Raw genomic sequence first — 13,092 nt, 5'->3', positions numbered from 1 at the left:
AAATTATAATTCAGTTGTCCATTTGAAGGCAAGGGTTGTTGCTGAAAAGATACTGAATGAAACTTGTGACATTTGAAACAATCAAAACAAAAATGGAACAAATCTTAGAAAAAAAAACTAATTTAACTATCAATGATTTTTCCATATTGATTTTAATTGACAAACCCATATCAAAAATGATTTATTTATAAAAGTTGTATACAAATATTAGAAGCCCACAACTCAAAAGCAATCACAAAATAAATGGTGAATGTAACTATGGAACAAATGGCAAAAATACCTCAATGTTATAGACAAAAGCAGCCAAGACTGTGGAGAGATAGAAAGGAAAAAAGGAGAACCAATCAAACAGCAGAAAAGAGGAAACCTTTCACGAGAATGAAAGTCAAAACTAAAATTAAATATCTTGACGTTTAAAACATTAATTAGGCATGATTTGTACTAACAGTGGTTATATGAATAGCATATCGAGAATGGGTGTTTGTGTAGATTTGAATAACAACGATTTGATTCAATTAAAGTTGAATAGAGTTGAACCAAATAATGGATGGGATTTGAGAAGTCAATTCTGTGAAAAACCTTTACAAAATCTAGTTATAGCTCCACTAAACATTGGATCATAGATCAAGAGAGCAGCTGTGAAACAATTAACACAAATCAAAATGTATAGATAGGGAAAGTGCAAAAAGAAAGTCAAGGCAACAAATTAAACCATGGTAATTCTAAATAATTAACAATAATTTTTGTTCTCTCGTATAATGGATCATTATAAATTTACATATATTGACCATGCACACCTAAAACCTTATTTGGAAAAACAAATACATCATGATAATACAATCAACAGAGACTGGATTGCAGAAAAATGAATATAAACTAGCCAGCTTAAATACATTAGTGTGATTTTGTAATACAAATGCACAGAGACTGGATTGCAGAAAAATGAATATAAACTAGCCAGCTTAAATACATTAGTGTGATTTTGTAATACAAATGCATGATAATATTTTTGAAACAAATTCAATAAAAAAATAATGGCAAAGGTGTAACATTCGGTACTCGAATATGGTGGTTAATAGAGCTTATTGGATACCAATTGAAGTTAATTAAAGTATTTAAGAGTGTAGGAGAGTGAAAGGAGTAATTTGAAATAAAATATTCTGTACTTGAGAAAATAGAAATTTAATAATAATACTTTTATCGGGGATTAATTAATAAGTTAAAAGGTGAATCGGAGGTGAACTGAGACAAAGTGAGACATTTTGGATCTCAAGGAGACAAGTGAAAAAATTTAAAATAAAATAATATTTTATTTATTATCGAAATTAGTCATAAAAGAAGATTATATGACTAATCCAAGTAGAGGAGATGAAGTAAGAAAGGATTTTGAAGAAAAATGACATTGGTAAGGCTCGCGTGTCTTTGTTAAATAAAGCTAGCGCGAGTAAGTATATATTTAAATATTATGGTGATGCCTTGATGAGGTGCAAACTTTATATTATATTTGTACATATGGAAAGGAAGGAAAATAAGAGGAAATTGAAATTTAAAAAGTATTGGAAGGACTAAATTATAAAGCATGAAAGTTTGGAGGGTCACATGGAAAATAAGAAAAAGTTTGTGCACTCATTTGTAATTTCAAAATTTGAAGTTAAACTGGGGAATTTCCTAGCCAAGGAAGGTTAGATTACGGGGAATATGAGATATACATGTAAAAGTTACTATTACATGTAAATCATTGCATGCAAAAAGAAGAAAGCTAATGGGAAGCATGTGGGATCCCACCATGTGAAAGTTGATAAAGAGAAAAAGGAATAAAAAGTATTTAAATGGGAGAAAACCATGGTTTGGCAAGGATAGCCTATAGTAAACAACATAAGGATGGTAATGTGATTTGAAAAGGAAAAGGTATAATCATAGCATGAAATGTTATTGGGTGATAAGGTGGCATTAAAAGGAAATGAAAATGAAATGCATAGAAATACATGTGGAATAAAATGCATGTGAAATAAATCAAGAGAGAACACCATGTGGACCAATGCATGGACAAGGCAATCTAACCAAAGAATAAAGGAATGGATAATGAAACATTGCACGAACAAGCCACCAATGAGAAGTGGCATTAATAACAAAGAGAAGAATTGATTGGCATGACATGTAAAGAGAAAAGAAAAGAAAATAATAGAAAAAGAATGGAAAATGAGAGTGATGGTTGGAAAGGTTTCAAAGTGTCTTTGTTTTGTGATTTTAACCACATAAAAGGTGAAAGAAATATGCCAAAAGTCACCAAGCTTTGGGCAATCCGTCCATGAGGGAAGAAAAAGAAAGCTTTCACTAGTTAACCTTGTGTTGTCTGCCCACACCAAAGAAATAGCCAACCAAATGGCTTTGTCTTGAGAAAAACCGAACCTTTGAGAAAGAAAAAGAGAGATTTAGCTAGGAAGCAAAGGAAGAAAGAAAGAAAGAAAGAAAGAAAGAAAGGAGAAAGGAAGAAAAGAAGAAGGGGAGAGAGGACAAAGAAGAAAAGAGAAAGTGAAGGTTTGGCCTAGTGAACTTGAGACATGGAAGGTAAAAAGATTTGTCATTTTACTTGAAATGCATGCTTTGTAAATCAATTGTAATGTGAGATTTTGTTTGTGGTAGCAAGAATCTACAAAGATTCAAAGGACCCGAGGCATACATGTAGGTAGATCTTGGAATGCGTGGAGATTTTAGAGCTAAATAAGCAATAGGTAAGTGTTTTAGTCTTGAAATTATAAGTAGAATGAAAAATGAGATGTATATTGATTGATTATGTTTCTAGCAGCAAAAGTGGCCATAGATGTGAGGAAGTTGTGAATCATATTCGGAAATTCAAGCTTGAATAGAGAGGTAAGCATGCAAAGTGTTACAAAAAGGGTTTTTAGTGTGCTACCATGATTGGTATTTTGAATATGATTTGAAATGATCCTTTGAAAACCTGATTTGGCTTTTAAATGGTTTTATCAAACCAGAAGATTCGAAAGGAGGTCGGTTGTCACTTCAGTTAAGTGTGACCCTTGTGCACAAGTGAGCTTTTGCTCGAGAACTTTTGGGTCATCGACGGCTTGTTAGACATGGCTGAGGCCATGGTCTATAATATACGTGGCTGGGCCACGGGTTGTTATATATGGCTAGACCATAAGTGATATTCATGGTTACGACCACTTGATTTCTCCGATGTCAACCAATATCATTGAGACTGCCATGGCATGTGGAAATTCGATGGAGCGGTGCTCTCGAATTGTTATTACGTGGAAATAGGTCCGTGGGTTGATATTTACGATTTCTTACTCGAAAGCGATATCTCTTTGGGTTTTCAAACATGACTTCTGCTGCAGGGTGAGAAATATTAGTTTTTCCGTTGCTCCTTTATTTGATTAAAAGCTTTCAGTGCTTTATATATTGATTATGAATAAATAACGTTGTGTTTAATACCTCGGTGATGAGATGATTTATGAGCTTGTGTAAAAGCTTTGACAATGTTTGATTTCATGGGAGCGTGCGTGATTATATTGATTTGATTTTAGCAAAGTTGTTAAATGATTTCGACAGCAGAGATATATACATGAATTGGTTTGATATTTGATTTAGATGATTATCTTGCATTAACTTTCTAGTTTTACAAATAAGGCACAAATTACCCTTTTGAGCTAAATTGTTTACATACATTCTTATATTTTTAATATTCAAAACTTCTGCTCTTAGCTTGTTTCCCATCTACGCCTTACTCACGGAGTCGATGATCACTGAGTCTGTGAGACTCACCTTCTTATTTTCCTTTTTGCAGATACTGATCGACCTAGCATGCAATCATCGTTGCTTATGGTCCATTGCAGATAGGTAACGACATCTCATAGCACTTTATTCCAAGTCCATAGCTTGAAGTATTTGTAAATGGTGTCAATATAAATATGCAGGTAGATACTACAAACTCTAATGTATTCTTGCGGTTTTGGTGAATAAAGGATAAGTTGATTTATTATGATTTATGTGCAATTCTTATTACAAGAGGTATATGATTCAAGCAACTTAATGGATTGATGGCATAATGTCTAAAGTTTCAATTAAGTCTTGTTCAGGATTTGGCGGATTCACTCACAAGTCTCGAACGCCGGTAACGATTGGGGTAAAAGGTTGTTATAAATGGTGCTATTCAGCTCAAATAACATGAAATGAGAACAAGATTTTTAGAATATGTAACATAGAAGGCTCACATTTATTTATCCATTTAAAAATTAGATGATCATAACTACCAAAAATTAACTATCTATCTTTCCCTTAACAATGAGAAAGATTTATTTTACACAAAAATCATGCTATAAATAACAGCATTAACCATTACTCTTCGTAATCTTAAATATCGTCAAAGAAATAATATCAATTGAAAAAATTTCATATGTAAACTAAAATAAAAAACATAGACCAAATGACATAAGCATTAACACAAAAACATGTGGCTTAACAGAAGATATATACAAAGATACAACAAAGATGCTTGATATCTAAACTCAAATAACAAACAAAGACCAAATGGATTAAACATTAAGACAAAAGCATGTGGCTTAATAGAAGATATAGACGAAGATATAACTCTAAACAAAATGTAATTTGAAAGTTAAGCTTGATTGATTTACAAAACTTTAACCAAAGTTTCCCCCAACTTGACTATAGAATAAAAACAAAACAAATATCAAGAACAAAACACATTAATAAAAAACATACAAATAAATCAGTTGCTTGACTTAGCAAGAATACTCGTGGGTGATGATTTTCACGCTTCAGGTACTCAGTCAATGCTCATATTGAAACACATAAATTCTTGACCACTTTAAATTAACAATCACTAAATATGGATTAACATAGGTACACCCACAACAATGTTACAAAAAAAAGCTCAAGTTCAAAAAAAAGGCTAAATCCACACGAAGAGTGAAAAGATCAACAAATAAAAATCATAACAAAGCAAATAATTAAAATTAAATCTATAATCAAGGATGCTTTTCTATTGATTCTCATAGAGAAAGGAACAACTTATGTTTTTTATTCCTTTTATAATGACAGATGCTGGTAGGATAAGACATAGAATAAAATCAGACATTAAGCAGGCATACATTAATATTAAACTTATAGGCAAAAACAACACAAAAAATAGCTATAAATGAGAGATTAAGCATCCATTCATTAATATTAAACTTATAGTTGGCATGAATATCATGGAAACTTGCTACCTACAACAATAATAGATAGAAATGACAGGAAACTAGTTTGCTAGAAATAAAAAAGGAAGTGAATGAAGATACTTAATAGTTTTTGTTAGCAGCCACAACTGGTAGCAAATTTAAAATCAATGAACAGGCTGGAAAATGATAGACAAACATTGGAATACATTGACATCAATATAAAGACTAAGAAAATAAGTCCCATAATATTTAAAGGGTTAAAAAAAGATGCAAATTATTTTAGTTAATTGAATGACAAAAAAATACATGACGTGAACAAAAGACAAGCTAAACGACATAGATAAAATAATAGAGAAAACCATGCAGAAATTATAGAACACTACATCATGCCCAACAATTGATTATGTACTCATCACTCTAAATAGAAAGACAACACAAAACGTAAAAGACCATTTTGAATGATTGGCATACATTGGGACATTAATATGAAGGAAAGTTTAAAATTCATAATAATGGATGCATTCGTTGTAAACTATGGTTGACTCTATCTACGTAGAGCATGAGATCTTACGACCAAAAAAAGGCTGTAAGTAAAAGTAGTAATCAAAAACATTTAAGTCCATGCATAAAAAAGAATTTACTAAAAGGTTAGTTATTAAAAAAACTAAAAAAGTGTATCACTTACAATGGTAAAATACTCTTACTCCTCTAAGTTTTAATCAAAATTACACGAAAGTCCAATAGTTTTCAAAATGGACACTCCGTCCCAAGAATACAAACACTATTAATAGAAGTTATGAAATGATTAAGATACTCTTTTTTTATTAATTTTAAAAAATATTATTATATTTGAAAAAATAAAAAATTATGGAGCACCGATTAGTGCTCGTAAGGGACACTAGTGCTTCTACGAGGGGAGCTTTTTTTTCTAAATTAATAAAAAAAATATAATAGTAATTATAAAAATTAATCAAGGGTAAATTTATTTTTTTACCCTTGCCACATTAGCAAATTGACGAAAATACTAATGGTTGACTAATGGTTGGACCTTCATGTCTAATGAAATTTTTTTTTTGGGGAGAAGTGTCCATTTCGAAAATTAATATACCTTTGTGTAATTTCAATCAAAACTTATAGGGGTAAGGGTTTTTACCATAATCTTTATGATTGGTAGAACAACAAGTAAAGCAAAGTTCTCTCAAAAAAAGGATAAATTAATAAGATCAATAAGGAAAATCAAGAATTAATTAAGACTGTCTATATTGAAAACTAATATACAAATGAACAAATTTGATCTCATCACAAGCCTGGTCTATTTGTCTCATACAACAATCAAGAAAGAGTGAGATTTATGCAAAGCTTGAGTTAACTGCTTCTATTGAGTTAACAGCTATTGGACTATCATGGGATGGTTAAATTTCGGAAAGAGTAAATATCCTTCTTATAGCTAAAGGAAGGAGAGGTCGCACAGAAGCTTTACCTTAACAGTGAGAAGGATTTTTTTCTAACCAAAATTCAACTATGAATGACAAAACAAAGCATCATTGCTCTGAACCAACTGCACAAAGTAGAAAACAATATAAAGTGGCTAAATAAAACACTAAAATAATCCTACAAAACTAAATCACAATAGGAACATAGAAGTTTAAATTACAAATCTAACAATGATATGAACCAAGAAACAAAATTACAATAATTAGACTTTTAAAAAACAATGTGAATTATTTAAATATGAAGCAAATAGTATTGGATCCATTTCTATAAAAAGGACGTATTTAACAGTGAATTATTTAAATAATTTACATGCTAAAACATAAATTCATTCATGATAACAATCAAATAAAAAAACAAACATGACACAATCTATATATTTATAACTAAGGACAGTTTAAAAAATGCCAAATGTTGATTTCAATTGCATTTTAAGTTCTCATTAGAGGCTAATATATGCACTTTGAAAAATGGCAAGAATAGTTCAAAATATGCATTTACATAAAATGCCAAAATATATGTAAGACAGTGACCATGAGAACACGTATGTTGGTTGAACTGAAATCAACAATGTAAACCATAATAACTTTGATAATCAATTGGCATAGCGCTTGCATGTTAAAAACAGAACAGATTAAAAAAGAGGGAGAACAATATGAAGTTTACCTTAAGACAAAACATGGAAAGTATAACAGTCAATCATAAAACACATGGAAGACACAAAGATATCTAAGAATAAATATGTGGCATAATAATAAATCATAAAATACATGTAAGACGGAGATTAAGTTAAAATGCATCTAGATTGAATTGACCTTAACAATGGAAATCATACTAATTTTGATAAGCAACTCATGTAGTCAATGGCCTGAATAATGCTAAATGGTGCATCGAAAAATAGGAAAAACATTTTGAATTTTGTTGCAAAATAGAGCATAAAAAGTATAATAATCAATTATAAAACACATGAAAGACATAGGCGAATCAAAAACATATGCATAAGCAATTTGTATAAAAACTACTAGAACAATTTGAAATTTACAAGAACATATAAAGTATAAAAATAAATCATAAAATACATGAAAAACATCACAGTAAATAATAAAACACATGAAAGACATAGATTAACTAAACACGCATCTCCCTTGAACTAAAATTCTCAACATAACAAATCATCAAAGAGGTAAATGTAAAAAAGCACAACAATTAAATAAAAAAAATCCATGTAGTCAATAAACACTTAACCTGTTGCTCCAAGTTCACTACAAAACAAAGATGACAAAAAAAGCAATAAGGAAACTAATGTAACGACCATTCAAACTTGGAACTATCTGAGTAATATACTAAAGTAAAGAGATGAACAACCAAGTCAATGGCTTAAACTGTGCCTTGGAACTATCTGAGTAATACACACACAAGAATTTTCGTTTAAGCCATTTTTCAAGTGCAATTAACTATGCAAAGATACAAGGCACAGTTTTGATGCAAAGCATTGCCAAAGGGCTTGTTTTCTAGTTTTTAAAACACTTTCAATATATGTGTGTGTGTGTGTGTGTGTATAGAATATACAAACAACTTCCAAATCAATTTGCATTCACAATTGTCTATCATTTTTATCAGCTATGTTTTTCACAAAAGTAGTGTGTAAATCATTGCAAACCATGTATGGAAATCACTTATCATTTTCTAGCAACTCATTGTTTCCACAAAGGCATTGGATAATACTATATATATGCTTTGATATGGTAAGAATCTTTTAAAATTGACACCCCCTACTCACCTCTCTTGGCGGGATATTACTTCACCAAATTAAACTCCTTATGTCTTCAATTGATCAAGATGACTTACTGGTCACATGTTTTCTCCTTGAATTATGTCCTCGACAATTATCTTTCACTTAGTCAATCTCCTGATAGTAGTTAGCTCCAAAATACTTTTAGTAACATTACAATTCATTTATCTTACATTTGCTGCCCATGTTAACTTATGGCTTTTATATCCTACTCCATTCTTTCTCTCATTCAAACATTAATCATCATTTTAGTAACTCAAATCATGCTAAAATCACCTTTCTTTCCCAATTAGCCTTTGCATATTCGTATGCATATTGACATATTTATACTAAAGGAATTCATAACCTTTACATGCATAATTCTCTTTATTACTTGTACCAACAACTTATTTATAACATTAAGTGTCCGTTTCAACTTTTCCAAAAAACATTCATCGTAGTCCATCTTATATTTTCATAGCATTAACCACATATATGGCAGCAACAATCAATCCAATTTCACTCAATTATTTTGAAGCATACATGCATAATTTGTCTATTTAACTTTTAGTGCTTTGTTTCCCAATTTTTCATCCACATTATTCCTCCTTATTTCTTTCAAACAACATAGCAAGCAACCTTAACCATTCAAACTAGCATAAGCATTTCTCCTAGCCAATTTTAAGTTATCATAATACATTCACATTGCATGCTTACTTTTTAAAGTAGCTTGGACTTTGCATGCATCTCAACACATCTCCATAGCTTTTATCATCAAGGCTGCCACACATAAATCTATCAATTAACACCCACATTTTTCCACAATTTAGGAATTCAAAGGTTAGGAACATCTTACCCCTTTTCGTTTTATCTTAAATCCGTCACCTAACCAGCGATCAATGGCATGCATGCATCCATATTCTTCAAAGCTTAGAAATCTTTGTTTCGACAAACACAACCCAACATTACCAATCCGAATTTCCAAGGATACATTCAAACTAAAGCCATTCTTTTATCTTTTCCTTGAATCACAAAATTGAGCCACACATCCTCTTCTAAGTTTCAAATCTCTTTTTGGATGGTGAAATATCCAATCTCAACAAGGTAAAGGGAAAGAAATCTTGACAGTTGCCTTAAGTTTTCTTCAAAACCGAGCCTCCCCTTAAATCTCTTTTTTCCTCTCTTTTCTCTCTACCATGTGGGTGGAACTTACAAAGCCATTTCTTTCCTTTCTGTTTTTTCTCAAAGTCACGGTTTGCCCAAGTTCCTAAAGCCTTCATTGTGTTTTTCCTTTTTCTTTTTGTTATTTCTAGTTTTGTTTCTTTATTTTCTTATTGGACCACTTTGCCACCTAATAGGTCTTCATGCACCAATATTCTCTTCATTTTGTTGGTTAAATATCCACCCTTCATTATCCTTCCATTAAATAATGTATCTTCATGCATTTTAAATGCATTTCCATTTCATCCACCTTACTTTTGTCTAATAGTCTTTCATGCATTCTCCCATATTATTTCTCATTTGGCCTCCCATTTAGCCAATAACATTACATGCATATACACTTCTTTTCTTTTAGTCCAACGTTGCAACCAAGTGTCCATCATGCATAAATCTTCTATGCTTTCTTTAACTAGTAAAATCACATGCATATTTCACCTTGTGCATTTGTCTCATTCCTTTTTATTTGTCACATAGTGGGGGTCCCGCATGTTCCCAACTACAAGTACATCCTTGTATGCATATCTTTGCATGTAATAATATTTGTTACATGCATATTCCATCCTCCCACATAATCTAATTTTTCTTGATTAGTTAATTTCCATTTAACTTAATTGGTAAAATTACACATAAGTCCTCAATTTTCTATTTATTTACCATTTGACCCTCCAACATTTTTATCCTTTTCAATTTGGTCCTTTAAACATTTCATAAATTGCAATTTGATCCTTTAACTTGTTCATAATTACAACTTCACCCCTTTAATTAGGTCCTCCCATCATTCCTTTAATTCCAATTTCCTTCTATTTTTTTCCTTTACACTTGTACAAATAAAATATCAAACTCATACTTCACCAAGGTGTCAATATAATATTTAAATATATGCTTACCATCTCTTACTCTATTTAATGAAGGCACGTGAGCCCCACTTATGTCGTTTTTCTTCAAAATTCTTTCTTATTTTTTCTCCCCCACTTAGATTAGCCATAGAGTCCTCATTCATGACTAATTTCAACAACAGATAAAATATTAATATTTTAATATTATTTTTTTAATAAAATATTATTTTATCTCAAAATTCTCCGCTTGTCTCCTAAGGTCTCAAAGTGTTCTACTTTATCTTGGTTCACTGCCAAATCGCATTTCTAACTCGCTACCTCATCCTTGATAAAATATTAGTATTTTTATTATTTTGATATTATTTCTTGCGTACGAAATATTCTATTACAAAATATTTCTGTCACCCATCACTGCTCTTTGGCACTTAAATTAATGTCAATTGACCCTCGTCTAATCAATAAGGTCGTATTGAGTTTTATATGAGGTTATGGGGTGTTACATGTCGATCGGCTATGCAAATTAGAGCCGCTTGGTACAAATACCCAAAAACCCAAGACCCAAAGGTAACTGTAGAAACAAAGAATGAATGGGAGAAATGAAAGGAATGAGGCAGATGAAAGAAGACAAAACATAAGGTAGAAAAATCTATACCATTAAAATTATTAGGGCATATAAGCCGCACCGAAGGCCTTAAAGCCCAACTCAAAATTCATACTTATAGCCTACCTGGAGGTAAAAAAAGTTTAAGAAGCACTTAAGAAGTATAAGAAGCTGGCACTTGTCAACCTTTGAAGCAACCACTTATCAACCTTTGGGATGGCCTAAAGGGCTTCCTTTTATATAAAGGTATAGATATGCAACACCTAAATGATTAAATGGTAGATGATAGTAAAATTGGTTTGAAGTTATATTTATGCCATAAGGACTATATTCTTAGCATTCTTATTCTATTCAGAGCTCTCTAAACTATAACAACTCAAATCATTACCATATTTTTTGTAAATCAAAGATAAGAAAAACAATTAAAAGCGACTAAAAAAATAGTAGCAAATGAATACAAGTATAAACAAGTGCAAATCAAAGACAAAAGAAAAAAGTAAAAATTGAAAAAAAGTTAATGACAATTTTAAAACCTAAACCTTAATCATAACTGTATAAACATGCCTAAATGAAGTGTATGGTGTAAATAGTAACAATAGTAACAAGATTAAATTCAAAATATAGAAGCATGCTTGTCAGAGAAATTGTGCTTACGTCAAGAGAGGTATGTTTTCATTTATGGTCTTGACACTTATATTTGTCAACACGAAAATATATATTACTCTGCACTCATTACAAGCATTATAGAACTATTCATTTGAAGAATCAACTTCAATTATTTTTACTTTCAATTTAGTCTTTGTATTTTGAAATATGAATAAATTGCCAATGTAAATGATTAAGCTTGTATAGTAGGAATTTATTGTGTTTCTTACTTGAATCTTTAATGAATGAGCAACAAGTATTTGCGTGATTGTTGTATCTCTGACTACCTCATGTTTTGTAGCGAGTAAGGCTTGCATATTTTTGAGCTAATCATTAAATTGTTAATTTTGATATTCATTGTTTGTTTGTAAAAATGTTAGTTTTGAAAGTTTCCAATATTTCTATAACTCTCATTAGTAAATATATTATCTTTATTTGTATGTTATTTCTAGTTTGTTTGAATTGATATAAATTTTTTATGTAGAGCTTGAGGCTAGATAAAAAAAATATGAAACAATAGTTAAGCAAAGTTGAGGCTTTAATTTTAATTGATCCAAAAATAATTTTAAACTTTTGTATTCTAATTAAGGTTAAGCAAGTATACATAATAAACTAATATTTCTTTTATTATCATTCCAACAAATATGAGAATGGGATTGACTGCTTTTGTTAGTAGCTGATCTTCATTCACTTTTGTCGTCATATCTCCATACAATACCAATTTTAGTTGTAACCATTGTTAGCGATTGCAATTCAATTAAATTTCAAGACAAATTTAAGTTGAACATAAATAAATATGTATAAGTATACTTATTTGTATTATGATTTACGTAAGGTCTTGGATGCAGAGGATCCGTTTGTCAACAACATGTGTTATCTACACCCTGCTCACGGAGTTGATGATCACTGAGTCTGTGAGACTCACTCCCTTATTTTTTCCTTTGGTAGATAGTGATCAGCCTAGCGTGCAATCATCGGTACTTATGGTCCACTGCGAATAGGTAAAGGCATCTCATAACACTTTATTCAGAGTCAGTCCACTGCTAGAGGTCGAGTGATTTATAGCTTGAAGTATTTATAAATAGTGTCAATGTAAATATGCAGTTAGATACTACAAACTCTACTGTAATCTTACGATTATGGTGAATAAAGTATAAGTCGGTTTATTATGATTTATGTGCAATTCTTATTACGAAAAGGTATACGGTTCAAGCAATTTCATGGATTGATGGCATAATATCTAAAGTTTGAATTAAGGCTTGTTCGAGATTTGATGAGTTCACTCGCAAGTCTTGGATGTTGGTAATGATCAAGGTAAGAGGTTGT

General features: G+C 30.9%; 1 long non-coding RNA gene across 2 annotated transcripts; it reads left to right on the top strand.

The window, feature by feature from the left end:
• The first annotated feature begins 2,133 nt into the window (after window positions 1–2,133).
• On the top strand, window positions 2,134–3,938 carry LOC110409763 (uncharacterized). Of its 2 annotated transcripts, none has more exons than XR_002444601.2 (4): window positions 2,134–2,732; window positions 2,807–2,871; window positions 2,997–3,360; window positions 3,809–3,938. It is a non-coding gene; the product is annotated as an uncharacterized LOC110409763 (long non-coding RNA). The 2 variants fall into 2 exon arrangements; XR_002444600.2 differs by having other exon boundaries at window positions 2,994–3,360.
• Window positions 3,939–13,092: the final 9,154 nt, after the last annotated feature.

This window comes from Theobroma umbraticum, unplaced genomic scaffold (assembly GCF_002168275.2).
Source record: "Theobroma umbraticum cultivar Fairchild unplaced genomic scaffold, ASM216827v3 scaffold_44.0, whole genome shotgun sequence".
Lineage (NCBI taxonomy): Eukaryota > Viridiplantae > Streptophyta > Magnoliopsida > Malvales > Malvaceae > Theobroma > Theobroma umbraticum.
Note: the sequence above shows the minus strand (reverse complement) of the source record. Positions and strands in the feature narration are given on the sequence as shown.